General features: G+C 38.0%; 1 pseudogene across 1 annotated transcript in view; it reads left to right on the forward strand.

Moving 5' to 3' along the window:
* The window catches only part of ABCC13 (ATP binding cassette subfamily C member 13 (pseudogene)), a 97,398-nt pseudogene that overhangs the window by 43,346 nt on the left and 36,495 nt on the right, over nt 1-17,557 (forward strand). The window contains exons 14-16 of the transcript XR_008674886.2: nt 2,820-2,987; nt 4,133-4,295; nt 10,180-10,255. The product of XR_008674886.2 is annotated as an ATP binding cassette subfamily C member 13 (pseudogene) (transcript). The remainder of the gene's footprint in view (nt 1-2,819; nt 2,988-4,132; nt 4,296-10,179; nt 10,256-17,557) is intronic.

Genomic DNA, 17,557 nt, shown 5'->3' on the forward strand with positions numbered 1-17,557 from the left:
GAATAAAAGCCCATTAATTAGATCATCATACTTTTGTTTTGGTGGCTGGCACAATGCAGTTCACTTTCTAAAGAGTGACTAATAGTTTCGTTTATTTCTGTATCTCTGGTGTGCAAAGTCAAGGCTAAAACAGGAGCAAAAGAGCATCAGTCTCCAGCAGTGGCACCCGAGTCCAGATTCTAAAGAAGCTCTGATAACAACACTGTTATGAACGTGCCTTCTCCACATTTGCTCATTCCTGCTTAAGTGGAACTTGTTTCCCAGTCGTCTCTCTTTGTTCTATTTCGTTTTCATTGTGTTAGTAAATAGTCATTACTCTGCTCAGTGTTTTGGATTTTAAAAATATATATATCATGAGCCGAAGTATGAACCCCGAGAGATTATCTCCACTCCCTGACTAAAATCTCCATTAATTAAACATGAATGCAAAAGTAGCCTCTGCCTACAATTCATGTGTGCTATAAAGATGAATAAATAATCCTTACTGAGTGCTTTGAATCTCTGAAAAGAGAGCGAGCATACAATTGTTAGACATTTTTACACCTGCCCTCATGTTATCTAATAAGCCCATTATAGAGATTAATACAAGAAATATATAACAAAATTGTAGAACGTAGAAATATATAAAATCCCGGATGAGCCAGAATTTACCTTGTAACTAGAATTACTTCATTTATAATCTATAACGTTACAGATGTATATTCTCAATAGTTTCAAATAGGTTTATTTTTTCCAACCCTTGGATTTCTTCTTGCATCTTCACCATCTCTAAGCAAAGTTATTCCATAGCTAAAAGGCAGAAATGTGAATTCTTCTTCAAACTTGTTAATACGTGTTGAACAAGATGCTGATAAACCCAATCTCTAAAAATATGAAATATCTGATATTTTGTAACTATAAAAAATCTTAAAAAGGGAAATAAATCCAAACTAAGAAGTATAGATTTAATACAGGCATTGAATGCTATTGCCATTCATAACGTCTTATTTTTATGATTAAATTTATCCCAATCTGCATTTGAACTTTGCACATTTAATTGAATATTTCAAAATGAAATCTGTTTACAGGTGCTTAAGAGACAATAAAGGCAATGACTGTAGACTTTTCCCCTACTTGTATTCATCTTTTCTTTTGGCATTCTTCATTTGACCACATTTATTAATTTTTTATATGCCCTTATTCTGCTATGGGGTACACAATGGTGAGTGAGAGCTCTACCACTCTGCCTTCAAGGGATTTGCAGTCTGGTGGACCTCTGCCAATAATATTAATCAGTTGTCTTTATCAATATTTATGAATCATCTAGCGTTAGATGCTGGGTGTCGGGAACACAAGGATTAACTAGGTAGGAGCTCATAGGCTAGTGAGAGAGACTGAGATAAATATTGCCAATTCTAGCAATGGGATGAATACACAAAGCGCAGCAAGACAGGAAGGAGGGGAATGAATCACTTGGGACACCTGATGGAAAGTTGCCTTCAGAGGACATTTCAGTGTGAGCAGCCCTTAAGTTAAAACAGAAGGATGTGGTCTCCCAAGCAGAGTGAATAGCCTCTTCCCAGTATGAAAGACCAGGTTAGTCTGCTTGGCAAACCACAGTCACTTGCAGGCAACATTGGGAGAGTCGGTGAAGAGATGAGTTAATGCCAGAATATAAGCATCTTAGATTTATACTAAATAATTTGTTGTTTTTGCTGTTGCTCATGAGTGATGAAAAGAGGGAGCTGCGGATATCCAAGGTTTTCATGCAAGATGATGACATAATTACAGAAAAGTGATGACAAGGTAGAGGGTGAATTGGAAAGAAGAGTAACTGGATGATAATAGCTAATGTTGATTGTATCCATACTGAGTGTTGGATTTTTCCTAAAATTTTTACTCTAATCTTATTGAATGCTCCCAACAAACATATGACTTAGGTGCTATTATAAGCATATGCACACACACATATTACATTCCTTCATGTGTGTGTATATAAGTGTGTGAGAGGAGGGTGTATAATGCCTATGCCCCTTGCTAAAATGTGACCTCCTCATGACAGACTATTTCACTTATCTTTAAATCCCAAGCACTAGCATAGTACTCAAAATATAGTCATACCCAGAAGATGTTTGCTGAGTAGGAGAAGGATGAAAAATGCAAAGAGGCAATGGCATTTTATAATTACAGGTCATTGGCTAAGTTCTGTGCTGCACTGAGAGATTTTAAACCAGATCTGTAAACACTAAATATAAAATAAATCAAGTAAATTGGGCCTGGCTCCATAATTCTTCATACATGGTTGTACGTGTCAACTTTAATTCTCACATGGAGTGATGAATATTCCCTATTCTTGCTTCTTAGAGTTGTACTTTTGCCAACAAGACTTGTACTAATCTTTCTATAGGAGAAAATAGGACATGTTGATTACTTCTTTGGTAATTTAGCTATTATTTTCAATTTCCTATGTGTCAAATTAAAAATAATCACTAGGGCCAGTATATGGTTGGCAGCCAAAAGTCTTGTTTAATATTCTACAGGCACGACTTTTCAAAGTTAGAGATTCGGAAATTCTTTTCTCCTTAATCGTTAGCATCTCCTTAATCGTTAAGAGTAAGCACTTAAGAGAAAGTAGATATATCTTCTAATTTGTGCAAGTTAGTAATGCTAGGAAATGAGATGGGGCTAGGACTGGAAAGTCGTAGATAAAGAAAGGTTGGAGCGTTCATCTTGGGTTGCTATCTATCCATGCTATAGAATAGCATTTGGATGTAACTGCACGTGCTTTGAGATGTATACACATTTCCTCTGGTCTTGTTTTTCTTCTGCTCCATTTTCAGAGTGTGAATATAAGTGGGGGCCAGCAACATTGAGTAAGCCTGGCCAGAGCTGTCTACAGTGGGGCTGACATCTACGTTCTGGATGATCACTTGTCTGCTATTGATGTTCATGTTGGAAAGCAACTTTTTGAAAAAGTGATAGGGTCCTTGGGCCTTTTGAAAAACCGGGTAGCCATAGTTTCATTTATGCTTTCTTGTGGGGCAGGGGATCTATCTAGCACTGTGCCTAAAATTCCATTTATTTTGTTTATTTGTTTAAGCAAAGTAGTCACATTTCACATGAAAAAAATGGGATGCTCAGATTGCAATTTCGCAGGCAAATGTCAATGGGTAATTTTTAAAGTTTTACTTACAAGTTTACTCTGGTGACAATTTATGTGATTGTTATCTCTTCATCTAATAACATATCCTAAGGGGATTTATGTGCCATAATGAATTGTTGTTGACTCAAGTGATTTTTACAATGGTATTTTGGTGCACACTACTGTTATTAAAAACAGAATTATTTTATTGATTATTTAAAGCGTAAAATTTGATATTATTAACATAGCAATTTGATATTATTATCACAGCAATCATAGTGATTCAGCTGTTTTGTTAAAGGGCCAAGAAGATGAAAATTAGTATTTACCAGTACATGCCATATTTCACAGGGTAAATTAGTTCATTTATCCCTATTTCACATATAAAGGAACTCAGGGCTCACAATGACTTGATATAGGTTGCTCAACTTAAGAACAATAGAGATTTTTAAAAGTATGTCTGACTCCAAAGCCACATTCATTTCTTCATAATATGTGTTTATGAAATTATTAATATAGAGAACTTTGAAAATATATGTATAAAATTATAAAATATATGTCTCAGTAAAAATAAACAAACGTCTTTATATATTGACATAAACCCAAAATTAAAAATGTCACACTTAATTGTATGTATACGTATAAAATAATATGAATGATTTAAAAATAAGGACTATGAATTATGACTTGAATTAAACACTTTTTTGTAATGGTACTGTATATTTAAAAATAAGCAAGAATGACATATATGAAATTGTTTTAAATTTGCAATTAAATTGATTCATTTCTAATGAACGAAAAAATGCCTGAACTAAAGTGTTAAAAATCACATTTAGAAACTATTTTCTCATCCAGCAGCATGTCATTATTCCTCGTAAAATATATAGATGCTGCCTTAAACTGGCACCTACCAAAAATCATACTCTGAAATAGTAAAGGAAAAAAGTCACTGTAGCTTTTTTTAAAAAGCCATTTTTCGTAATCTCTGAGATAAAACACTTTGCTTTTCAGACTTGTATTTCAGTGACACACAATCTCACACTTCTGCCACAAATGAATCTTATTGTTGTAATGAAAAGTGGCAGAATAACTCAAATGGGAACATACCAGGAGCTGCTGTGTAAAACCAAAAATCTCACTAATTTGCACCAAGTCATCAGTGAACAAGAAAAAGGTAAGGACACAATAAAAAAATAAACTTAAGATACAGTATACGTACCCATTTTGAAAGTTCATTAATTGCATAATTTCATGCTATAAATTTTCATTCATCCTGCTTAAGTCAGGGGCGGGGCACCTTCCTTTCCACAGGAAAGAAGCAAATACAGTGAGACACATCAGTTAAATCAAACTCATTTGTGATTTTTAAGAAAAGTTTTAAGTTCCCTGGGGCCTGTTTATTCATTTACGAAATAAGAAATTAGATTACTTACAAACTCTAGTCCAAGTCGAGAACATAATCACTCTAAACATTATATCTCCTTTTCAATTAAGAACAGGGAACATACATGTGAAATAAATAATAAATATTTTAAACATCTAGATATAATATAGCACATTGACGAAGAGAAAACGAAAGAAATTGGGAAAGGCAAAAGGGATCGATGTTTGTTCAACTTTTAAGAATTAACTATTTATTTAGTTTTATTTATCAATTTTTGTTACTCTAGCCCTAGAATATTAAATTAAGATGTATGGACATTTTAAAATAAAGTAAGTGGTTTGATCCTTATCCAGTGTGTAAGATGCAAGAATGTTTGATATCCAGCATTATCCTAAAGTTGGGTAATGTACCATCATCTCTTTTTACAGCTGTAGATGGTTTGTCATGTAGAGACCATCATATTTTTTCCTGTACTTTTCTAGATCTTTTTCCTATACCTTTCCAGAGCAGCGCAGCAAACTAACTGTAAAACCAGTTAACTATTTCATAATTTCAAGATAAAAGAAGAAATATAGAACTATGTCTCATTATTTTCTACATGAACTAGTATCCATTAGCTCACCTGACACTTGTCCTGGATATAAAGTCCTAAAAATATGAAATTGGTTTATAACAAGATCAGTACAATTTATTATTTTAATGCCATGAAATTCAACAACAAAGTCATTTTGCTGATGTTTCTGTTTCGGACTTAAGCTAACACACATTAGTTTTGTAGTACTATTTTTAAAATTCCTTGTTTTTCCACCTTTCTCATATTACAAATATTCTATTTGCAAAATTATTTGGTGCATTGTCAGACGACTGTTGGCATCCTTAACAAAAGAACTTCCTCTTTGCTTAACGTCTAGCACTTTGGAAATGATTCCTTGCCTTCTCAGAAAGGTTAAGTAGTAATTTATGCTTCTTGTGTAGAAAACAGATGTCTAGGAGTGCCTCCTAGACTAGGAGAAGCATGGAGTCTGTCATTTCTCTATCCCTGTCACTTAGGTAGCCTCATGCTAGGCAAATTACAGGCACTCAGTAGCTGTTTGTTAAACAGATGAATCTGAAAGTGTATCCCCTCAGGAGTTAACAAGGTGCTATGGAATGTTATGAGCCAGTGTCTTTCTTGTGTGTGTGGCCATTTATTTTAAAGGTCACATGAAATATAGATTGAATGACTTTAGAAAATATAGTTCCAAAAGTAGGCAGAGTGTAAGCTTTAAGTTAAATATGTAATTTGCCATAAAATATAAACAGTATGTCTTTTGAAACCTGTGGAATTTGCTGTTGTTTAAATATCCAATTTTGGAAACAGAAATCCCACCTTTTCTGCATTTGTATAATTTTTTTAGGTACAAGTGCCCTCTACTGCAGCAGAATAAGAGCAGTAATATTCTTAAAGTTGGGCTGATAGATGTTAATAGATCTCTATTAATAGATGTTACCAACTCACAATCAGAAATTTGCCAGAGTTAGAAAAATGTAACTTTAACTTCTTTCTAATTGCCTCAATATTTCTGTCTTTTCCATGACAATCAGAAAGGTGGAAAATAGAGAAAATTTTTATGCCAGAAATAGAATGTGTTATTAAAAGTGAATATTCTGGAATTTTGATTTTTTGAATGCCGGATAAAAAAAACATAAAGACTTATACTCACAATAAAAACTAGATAACTAGATCAAGAGATAATCTGTAAAAGATTAGCTCTATAGAGTATGATTTCCTTAGCCACTGTAGGGAGCAAGACAAAAATAGATCTTGATATCAAACACTACATTAAGTAATAGCTTACATTCAGCATGATGTCCTGCAATGCTGCCCCCTAAACCTGGGCCAAATGAACCTGGCCCTGTACTTCATGCTTTAGTCAGTTCCCACTCTAGCCTTCCCTGCATGGCTCTCTGCCTAGGAGTGTCCTCCCCATTTCCTGCTTCTTGACCATCTAGGTACTCAGGTCCCAGAATTCTCTGCTCAAATGATGGAAGCTTGTTCCTGGGACCTGGATTCTCATTCCTCAGGTTTGTTCTCTCATGGACAGACTGCCCTGTGGCATGCATCATTCTTTGGCCTGAGGATGTTTCTCTTGCGGGTGGGAAAGTGGGCAGAGTCTGGACGTGGCAGCTGAGGTATCTGCAGATGTACAGAGCTTCTGAGAGTGCAAAGGGGAGCTTGGGAGGGGGAGAAGAGCAGCAAAAGCCTTGGCTGAGACTGACTCATCAAGGACTGCCATGTCCCCCAGAGGAAGTCTCAGGAATCCAGACATTCTCATCTGATCCTTGCCTTCCAGGTGGCTTGGAAGGTGTATTGGTCAGAGAAAGCAATAGAACTTGAGTCTTTTAGTTCCATCAATGACTTTTAAATAATTGGAAATGCAACATGTGAGCCTTTATTTGCATTCTTGCTCTGGTTCCACAGATTTTAGGTGAAAGTCTGTCCCTGTGGGGAATTTCTTTCTGTTATTTGCATAAATATCAAGGGAAATTAGGTTCTGTTTGAGCACACTTTTGCTGAGATTTAGGGGAAAGAAATTACCTGGCAGAGAGCAGGATGTAAGAGGTGTAATCACTCTGTGATCTTTCATTTAGTTATTATAATTCACACTTTTTGGTCTTGAGTCTGTTCAAAAATTCTTTTAAAAGGTACACAATTCTTCAGTTTCAAAATTCTAGTTAATTTATGTGTCACTAAAATGGGAGTGCAGTAGGCACACCTCATCCACAAAGGATGTGTTCCAAGACCCCCAGTGGTTGAATGAAACTTTGGATAGTACCTAACTCTCTATATACTATGCTTTTTGAAATGATGTATATGCCTATGATAAAGTTCAAGCTATAAACTAGGCACAGTAAGAGATTAACAACAATAACTAATAATAAAATAGACCCAGATGCCAGCATTTCTACTCATGTGCTTTGGGGCCATTATGAAGAAAAATAAGAGTTCCTTGAACACAAGCACTTTAATACAACGACAGTTGATCGTATAACCCAGGCTCTTAAGTGAGCAATGTGTGGGGAGCATCCACACAGTATGGATGTGCTAGACAAAGAGATGGCTCACTTCCCAGACAGGACAGAGCAGAACAGTGAAATATTTCATCAGGCCACTCAGAATAGCCAGTAATTTAAAACTTATGAATTGTTTATTTCTGGAGTTTTTCATTTAATATTTTTGGACCACGGTTGACCGTGGGTAGCTGAAACCGCAGGAAGCAAAATTGCAGGTAAGGGGGAACTAGTGTATAAATCAGCACAACATTGTGGAATAAACAGTGGACCACTTGTTAGGAATCCTGGAATCTAGTTCTCTCACTGAATAACCATATCGGTCTTCATCAAATGACTTCATTCTTGTGGTTCTTCCCGTTTGTGAAATATAGTGCTTCAGCTTGCTCTGTTTTTCCTAGTGGCAGACATGGAGCTGAACAATGTACATTATTATCTCTCCCCTGTCCCCCAAACTGCTTATTAGCCATTTCTTTTTCTTTCCTATCATTCTTACTCTCATTGCTGAAGTCAATAACAGGTAGCTTAGAAAGTAAATGGTAAAAAGTACACTTTGCAGTGTAATGTGGGTTTGGATATATCAAATCCCTAAGATTCCATCTAACTCTAAAAAATCTAAGAGTTTTGCCTTACGGAAATGTTATATAAGATAATCAAATCAGAGGAGAGAAATGGGTTTATGAAGAAAAATATAACAAAGCTAAAGATAAATTTTACATATTTACAGATTTAGGTTAGGCTAATTCTTTTTTTTTTTTTTTTTTTCTGAGACGGAGTCTTGCTCTGTCGCCCAGGCTGGAGTGCAGTGGCGCCATCTCGGCTCACTGCAAGCTCCGCCTCCAGGGTTCACGCCATTCTCCTGCCTCAGCCTCCCGAGTAGCTGGGACTATAGGCACCCGCCACTGCACCCGGCTAATTCTTTGTATTTTTTAGTAGAGACGGGGTTTCACCGTGTTAGCCAGGATGGTCTCGATCTCCTGACCTCGTGATCCGCGCCCTCCTCGGCCTCCCAAAGTGCTGGGATTACAGGCGTGAGCCACCACGCCCAGCCTAGGCTAATTCTTGCACAAACTAATTATACTGATGATAGCTTGTATGTCGTGGATAGTAACGATCTCAATATATTCATGAGTTTTACATTTACTTAATCCTCCCCCAACCCCCAAAACTCCAGAGGCTACCATGGTCCTCATTTTACAGAGATTAGGTGTCTTGCTCAAATTAAGACAGAAGGCAAGTGACAGAATTTGAATTCCATGCTACCTCTGTTTCATGTCAGAGAACAACCAAGCTCTTAAACATTGTATCAAATGTGTAGGAACAAGTACATTGACTCAGTACTGACTTAGTGTGAAAAGCAGGAGTGGCTCACTCTCGTTTACTGATGCTTGCTTCTTCCCCAAAACTTGGTCTCCTCCCTTGCTCTGTCTTAAACAATTCTGGGTTTCAGGCAAGCCACTTACCCTCTCTGAGTTTTATTTTTTCTCCTGCAAAATATAGGTACATTTACCTATTCTCATATCTTATCAGGTCATTTGTGAGCTCAATTTATATAATGCATGTAAAAGTATCTTATAAATTGAAAATAAATAAATTTAAATATTATTATTAAAGGCTATAAAGATGAGACTGTGCCTTAGAGGGAGAGGCTGAAACATCTTCTAACTGAAATTTCATTCTTTGAGCCATGGAATCCCCATGTTTCACAGAGATGTTTGAGATCAATCAATTTCTTCCATTAGGGGCTAGATGGTTCCTTCTAGAAAAAAGCAAGCATAGAATTCATAGAAGAGAACTTAGAAATCTCCAAATCCAATTCCTTCTGCTTAGAGATAAGAAATCTAAAATTCAAAGAGTTCAAGTATCATACTGTGAACAAAGACAAAAATCTGTCTAGCGCTGAGGTATTTACCATCAAATCCACCAGCCCATTTACCATCAAATTCACTAAGGTTACTTGAACCTCAGTAGCTGATAGGTCTAGGTGTATGACCTTGGTTTGTGTTTCCTGTGTAAGAGCTCAGTGCCTCAGTCTTTTTACCCCTAAAATAAGGACAATAACTGTAGTACCTTTCTCATTAGGGGTAATTTTGAAAATTAAAAGGGATACAAAGCCCTTAGGGCAATGCCTGTCACATAGGATGCTATTATCACTGTTAGTGACACTTGCAAGACAGTGACAGCTTTGGGGAATTTACCATTGTGTTTTCTTACTAATCTTCACAAGAATCACATTGTTATAAAGGCTGCATGAAATTATGCTTCTTTTAAAGGCTAGAGTGGTTTTCCTCTTGGGAAATATTTAGCCCTTCTGTGGAAGATCTGAAATATGTTAGCAGCCCTCTCAGAGGGACACTGAGAGAGTTAGCATCCCTTTCTCAGAGAAAAAAATAATTTCTCTGTAGGTTTTCTCGTTAAGAAATCTCACTTTTACTATGAGATTACAGAACATTTTAGGACAAGCTGAAATAATGGAGAAAATACAAGGGTTCCCAGTAAACCTATAGATCTAGAACTTAAAAACCTCTCCAATTTGTGTAATCCTCCATTATACCTCTCTCTATTTTGTTTATTGTTGGCTTATAATTTTGGATATAAAAGCACTCACTGTCTTTCTCTCCAGCTCATGCTCTAAAGCAAGTCAGTGCAATCAACTCCAGAACTAGACCAAAAGACAAAATCCTGGAGCAAAAACATAGGTGAGTATCAGGTAATGCCAGGCTCACTGGGATTATGGACTGATTAATTACTTTTTTATAGCATTTGAACACATCCTATAAAAAAGATCCATACATTATAATGGATATAAAATGTACTTAGTGGATTCCAATTCTAAACTAGAAGTTAGATGGATGTGTCTAAATTTTTAAGTGAGATGGATGAGACTTAGTTTTGGAAACATATGTTCATTAGATTCCTCACTATTTCTAGCCAAATTCTAGTGGTAGAAGTTTAATCTGATTGCCAAAAACATCCCCATCCCATAGCATTCACAGACTCTACAGATGAGAATGTGAAAAATAGGCTTTGGACATAAACATTTCACGATGGATTGGGATGATTATCAAGACAGGATATGTGACCTAGACATACAGACCAGTATAGGAGCTGAAGGACCTGCCTAGAAAAATAAGAGAAAGAAAGAGAGAAAGAGAGAGAGAGAAGAAAGCAAGAAGAAAGAAAGAAAAAGGAAAGAAAGAAAGAAAGAAACAAAGAAAGAAAGAAAGAAAAGAAAAGAAAAGAAAAGAGTAGAAAGGAGGGCAGGAAGGAAGAGGGGAGGAGACAGGAAAAAAAAAAAAAGGGCAAAACTTTGGTCCTGATTGGATTTTGTTATATTATGCTTTTTTTTTATAACTGACTAAAATGAACAGTGATTGAAGTAAATTAATCTAATCAGTTTTTTTCCCCAATGTTTCTTCCCATCAGTTGCCTAAACAGGAAGCCAAAAGATAATAGGAAATAATAGGAATAAAGAGATTATGGGCTGGGCGTGGTGACTCATGCCTGTAATTCCAGCACTTTGGGAAGCTGAGGCAGGTGGATCACCTGAGGTCGGGAATTCGAGACCAACCTGACCAACATGGTGAAATCCCATCTGTACTAAAATACAAAAATTAGCCAGGCATGTAGGCACCCACCTGTAATCCCAGCTATTTGGGAGGCTGAGGCAGGAAAATCGCTTGAACCTGGGAGGCAGAGGTTGCAGTGAGCCGAGATCATGCCACCGCAATCCATCCTGGGTGACTGAGTGAGACTCTGTCTCAAAGAAAAAAAAAAAGAGAGATTATAAAATAAGTGCCTAGAGCTTATAATTGCTAAAATTGAGCATTGGGACAGATTATAGGGAATCAAGCACTTTAGGATCCAAAAGCTCAGATAGTGGCAGTTTTGATCTTGAATGAAAGAATGAGTCTTGAAATAATTATTTTTTAAGAATTGGATATGCCTAAGGATGTGTGGATGATGTGGACATTGCAGGTTGGAGATTTTTGTGCATATCAGATTTAGCTGACTCCGTAGGTAAACTAATAATAAGTCATTCCTCCTTGATCATAAAGATCTTGGACTGCTTCTCCTTGTCTATTATCTTAGTATTTTTATACTGTCTCATGGCTTTACTTTCCATACACTAATATGTCCAAGTTAATCTCTCTAGTCTGGATCTCTCCTCTGAACTCCAGGGTTGAACCGGCAGACCCTCTCAGCATCTCCCCTCTAATGTCTAAATGACATCTCCAATTTACATGTTGCACACAGGATTCTTGATTTTCCTTCAGCACACACAAACCTGTCCCACATGTGATTTTTTCCACCTTAGCTAATGGCAATGCCATTCTTCCAGTTGCTCAGGTAAAAAATATCTTGCAGTCATCTAGACCCTTCTTACTCTACATCAAATCTATAATCCAATCCCATTGGCTCGATCTTCAAAATATATCCAAGAATCCAGAATTCGCCCACTACTCATCACCTTCACAGCTGCCCCCTCTGTCCAATCAGTATTATTTCTCACTTGCCATTATTGTAACTGCCTGCTTACAGGCCTTCCTGTTGCCATCTTACCCCACACAGGCTATTTGCAACATAGTATACAGAGAGTTTCTTTTATAAATGTAAGTCAGAGCATATCTCTCTTCTGCCCAAAACTTCCAAAAGATTCACCTCTCAGAGAAAAATCTGATGTCCTTACACTGACTTGTAAAATCCTACAGGACCTGGACCTGTTTACCTTTCTGATCTCAGAACCCTAGGAAGTTCACCCTTCATAACTCTTTCCAGCAACACTGACCATTTTCTGTTCCTGGAATAGCCAGGCATGCCCCTACTTCAAGGCCTTTGCATTTCTGATTCACTGCATAAAGTAGACTTTGTTCAGATAAACATATGGCTTGCATATCCGCCTTCTGTTGGTGTTTGCTTAAATGTCATCTCATCAATGAAGACTTGCTTATCCACCCTATTTCATATCTCAACACTTCCTACTCCTTTCCCAGCTTTACTTTGTCATAAGTCTTATTAATTTCCATAAGATTGGGAAATTTACTTGTTCGTTTTTTATTTTGTCTTCCTCCTAACTCTATATTATAAGGTTTTATAAGGGCAGGATTTTTTGTTATTTGTTCCATTGCCATCAGCTAGAACACCAAATGGCACATACATAAGTATTTGTTGAAAGGGTGGATAAATAACTAGAGACTGAAAGAACACTGAAAAGTCTTCTGATCCATCATTTCTTTTATTTTTTGGCCATTGGGACTTAATATATTTCATTTAAATGAGTGTAATTTTTTAAGTCTCCAAGAAAAGCTAATCCAGAAGCACTGAAACATACTTTGAAATCCATTTGCTATGGGGTATACATATCTCTGAATCCTAAAGAGCATATTTGCCTGTGTATAGTATCACTATGCACTCAGTAAATAGCTTAAGAAAAGCTTAAAATGTAAAAATTAATAAATATTGTTGTAAACTTAATCATTCCCTTTCCCCTACAGCAAATCAATTTTCCTTATTTATAAGATCACTGTTAATATAATATCTAAATTGAATCTCTTGAAATTTCTGTAAACCAATTTTGGGAAACCATTCCTTCCTTTTCTCCCTAAAAAAAGAATTCCAGTCTCTATAAATATTTGTTTACAAAATTGTTTTTTTAAAAAATTATAAGTTGCAGCAGCTCAAATAAAGAATACAGCAGAGCATGATGCTGCACGCCTATAGTTCCAGCTACTAGGAGGTCAAACTGGGAGGATCCATTGAGCTCAGGAGTCTGAAACCAGCCTGGGCAACACAGCAAGACTCTTGTCTCAAAACAAACGAAAGGGAGGAAGAAAGGAAAGGAGGAAGAAAGAAACAGAGAGAAAGAAAGAAAGAAAGAAAGAAAGAAAGAAAGAAAGAAAGAAAGAAAGAAAGAAAAAAAGAAAAAGAAAGAAAGAAGAGAGAAGAGAGAAGAGGAGGGGATGGGAGGGGAGGGGAGGGTCCAGGGCAAGATGACCAGATGATCGAATAGAAAAAGCTCTGGTCTGCAGCTCCCAATGAGACCAATGCAGAAGGCAGGTGATTTCTGCATTTCTCACTGAGGTACCTGGCTCATCTCACTGGGAGTGCTTAGACAGTGAGTCCAGCCCACAGAGGGCACGCAGAAGTAGGGTGGGGCATTGCCTCACCTGGGAAGTGCAAGGGGTCGGGGAACTCCCTCCCCTAGCCAAGGGAAGCCAGGAGGGACTGTGCCATGAGGAACGGTGCACTCCAGCCCAGATACTATGCTTTTCCCATGGTTTTCACAGCCCACAGACCAGAAGATTCCCTCAGGTGTCTATACCACCAGGGCCCTGGGTTTTAAGTACAAACCTGGGCAGCTGTTTGGGCAGACACCCAGTTAGCTGCAGGAGTTTTTTTTTTTTTTTTTTTTTCCGTACACCAGTGGCGCCTGGAACACCAACGAGACAGAACTGTTCCCTCCCCTGGAAAGGGGGCTGAAGCCAGGGAGCCAAGTGGTCTTGCTCAGCAGATCCCTCTTCCACGGAGCCCAGCAATCTAAGATCCACTGGCTTGAAATTCTCGCTGCCAGCACAGCAGTCAGAAGTTGACCTGGGATGCTTAAGCTTGGTGGGAGGAGGAGCTTCTGCCATTACTGAGGCTTGAGTAGGTGGTTTTCCCCTCACAGTGTAAACAAAGCCGTGGGGAAGTTCAAATGGGAGGAACCCACCTCAGGGCTACAAAGTCGTTGTAGCCAGATTGCCTCTCTAGATTCCTCCTGTCTGAGCAGGGCATCTCCCCAGTCAGGGGCTTATAGATAAAATTCCCATCTCCCTTGGACAGAGCACCTGGGGGAAGGGGCAGCTGTGGGCGCAGCTTCAGCAGACTTAAACGTTCCTGCTTGTCAGCTCTGAAGATCTTCCAGAACAGTTCTCGAGCTCTACTAAGGGACAGACTGCCTCCTCAAGTGGGTCCCTGGCCTCCATGCCTCCTGACTGGGAGACACCTTCCAGCAGGAGTCGACAGACACCGCATATAGGACAGTTCTGGCCGGCATCTGGCAGGTCCCCCTCTGGGACAAAGCTTCCAGAGAAAGGAGCAGGCAGCAGTCTTTGCTGTTCTGCAGCCTCTGCTGGTGATACCCAAGCAAATAGGGTCTGGAGTGGACCTCCAGCAAACTCCAGCAGACCTGCAGAAGAGGGGCCTGACTGTTAGAAGGAAAGCTAACAAACAGAAAGCAATAACATCAACATCAACAAAAAGGACAACCACAACAAAACCCCATCCACAGGTCATCAGCATCAAAGATCAAAGGTAGATAAATCCACGAAGTTGAGGAAAAACCAGCGCTGAAAATTCCAAAAACCAGAATTCCTCTTCCCCTCCAAAGGATCACAACTCCTCGCCAGTAAGGGAACAAAACCGGATGGAGAATTAGTTTGATGAATTGACTGAAGTAGGCTTCAGAAGGTGGGTAATAACAAGCTCCTCTGAGCTAAAGGAGCATGTTCTAACCCAGTGCAAGGAAGCTAAGAACCTTGATAAAAGGTTACAGGAACTGCTAACTTGAATAAACAGTTTAGAGAAAAACATAAATGACCTGATGGAGCTGAAAAACACAGCACAGGAACTTCATGAAGCATACACAAGTATCAATAGCTGAATCCATCAAGCGGAAGAAAGGGTATCAGAGATTGAAGATCAACTTAATGAAATAAAGCATAAAGACAAGATTAGAGAAAAAAGAATGAAAACGAATGAACAAAGCCTCCAAGAAATATGAGACTATGTGAAAAGACCAAACCTATGTTTGTTTGGTGTACCTAAAAGTGATGGGGAGAATGGAACCAAGTTGGAAAACACACTTCAGGCTGTTATCCGAGAGAACTTCCCCAACCTAGCAGGACAGGCCAACATTCAAATTCAGGAAATACAGAGAACACCACAAAGATACTCCTCAAGAAGAGCAATACCAAGACACATAATCTTCAGATTCACCAAGGTGAAAAGAAAGAAAACGTGTTAAGGGCAGTCAGAGAGAAAGTTCAGGTTACCTACAAAGGGAAGGCCATCAGACTGTCAGTGGGTCTCTCTGCAGAAACCCTACAAGCCAGAAGAGAGTGGGGAATCAATATTAAACATTCTAAAAGAAAAGAATTTTCAACCCAGAATTTTATATCCAGCCAAACTAAGCTTCATAAGTGAAGGAGAAATAAAATCCTTTACAGACAAGCAAATGCTGAGGGATTTTGTCACCACCAGGCCTGCCTTACCAGAGTTCCTGAAGGAAGCGCTAAATATTCAAAGGAAAAACTGGAACCAGCCACTGCAAAAACATACCAAAATGTAAAGACCATCAACACTATGAAGAAATTGCATCAACTAATGTGTAAAATAATGAACTAGCATCAGAATGACAGGATCAAATTCACACATAACAATATTAACCTTAAATATAAATGAGCTAAATGGCCCAATTAAAAGACACAGACTGGCAAACTGAATAAAGAGTCAAGACCCATTGGGGTGCTGTGTTCAGGAGACCCATCTCATGTGCAAAGACACACATAGGCTCAAGATAAAGGGATGGAGGAATATTTACCAAGCAAATGGAAAGCAAAAAAAACAAAAAAAAAGCAGGGGTTGCCATTCCTAGTCCCTGATAAAACAGACTTTAAACCTACAAATATCAAGATCAAAAAGACAAAGAAGGACATTAAATAATGGTAAAGGGATCAATGCAACAAGAAGAGCTAACTATCCTAAATATATATGCATCTAATATAGGAGCACCCAGATTCATAAAGCAAGTTCTTAGAGACCTACAAAGAGACTTAGACTCCCACACAATAATAGTGGGAGACTTTAACACCCCATGTCAATATTAGACAGATCAATGAGACAGAAAATTAACAAGGATATTCAGGACTTGAACTCAGCCCTGGACCAAGCGGACCTAACAGACATCTACAGAACTCTCCACCTCAAATCAATAGAATATACATTCTTCTCAGCACCACATCACACTTATTCTAAAACTGACCACATAATTGGAAGTAAAACACTCCTCAGCAACTGCAAAAGAACGGAAGTCATAACAGTTTCTCAGACCACAGTACAATCAAATTAGAACTCAGGATTAAGAAACTCACTCTAAACAGTAGAACTACATGAAAACTGAACAACCTGCTCCTGAATGACTACTGGGTAAATAGTGAAATTAAGGCAAAAATAAATAAGTTCTCTGAAATCAATGAGAACAAAGACAAAACATACCAGAATACCTGGGACACAGCTAAAGCAGTGTTTACAGGGAAATTTACAGTGCTAAATGCCAACAGGAGAAAGTGGGAAAGATCTAAAATCGACACCCTGATATTGCAATTAAAAGAACTGGAGAAGAAAGAACAAACAAATTCAAAAGCTAGCAGAAGACAAGAAATAACTAAGATCAGAGCAGAACTGAAGGAGATGGAGACACGAAACACCCTTCAAAAAAATCAGTGAATCCAGGAGCTGGTTTTTTGAAAAGATTAACAAAATTGATAGACCACTAGCCAGACTAATAAAGAAGAAAAGAGAGAAGAATCAAATAGATGCAATAAAAAGTGTTAAAAGTAATGTCACGACTGATCCCACAGAAATACAAATTACCATCATAGAATACTATAAACACCTCTATGCAAATAAACTAGAAAATCTAGAAGAAATGGATAAATTCCTGGACACATACACCCTCCCAAGACAAAACCAGGAAGACATAAAATCCCTGAATAGACCAATAACAAGTTCTGAAATTGAGGCAGTGATTAATAGCCTACCAACCAAAAAAAGCCCAGGACCAGACGGATTCACAGCCGAGTTCTACAAGAAGTACAAAGAGGAGTTGGCACCATTCCTTGTTAAACTATTCCAAACAATGGAAAAAGAGGGAATCCTCCCTAACTCATTTTATGAGGCCAGCATCGTCCAGATACCAAAGTCTGGCAGAGACACAACAAAAAAAGAAAATTTCAGGCCAA

Source organism: Gorilla gorilla, chromosome 22 (assembly GCF_029281585.2).
Source record: "Gorilla gorilla gorilla isolate KB3781 chromosome 22, NHGRI_mGorGor1-v2.1_pri, whole genome shotgun sequence".
NCBI lineage: Eukaryota > Metazoa > Chordata > Mammalia > Primates > Hominidae > Gorilla > Gorilla gorilla.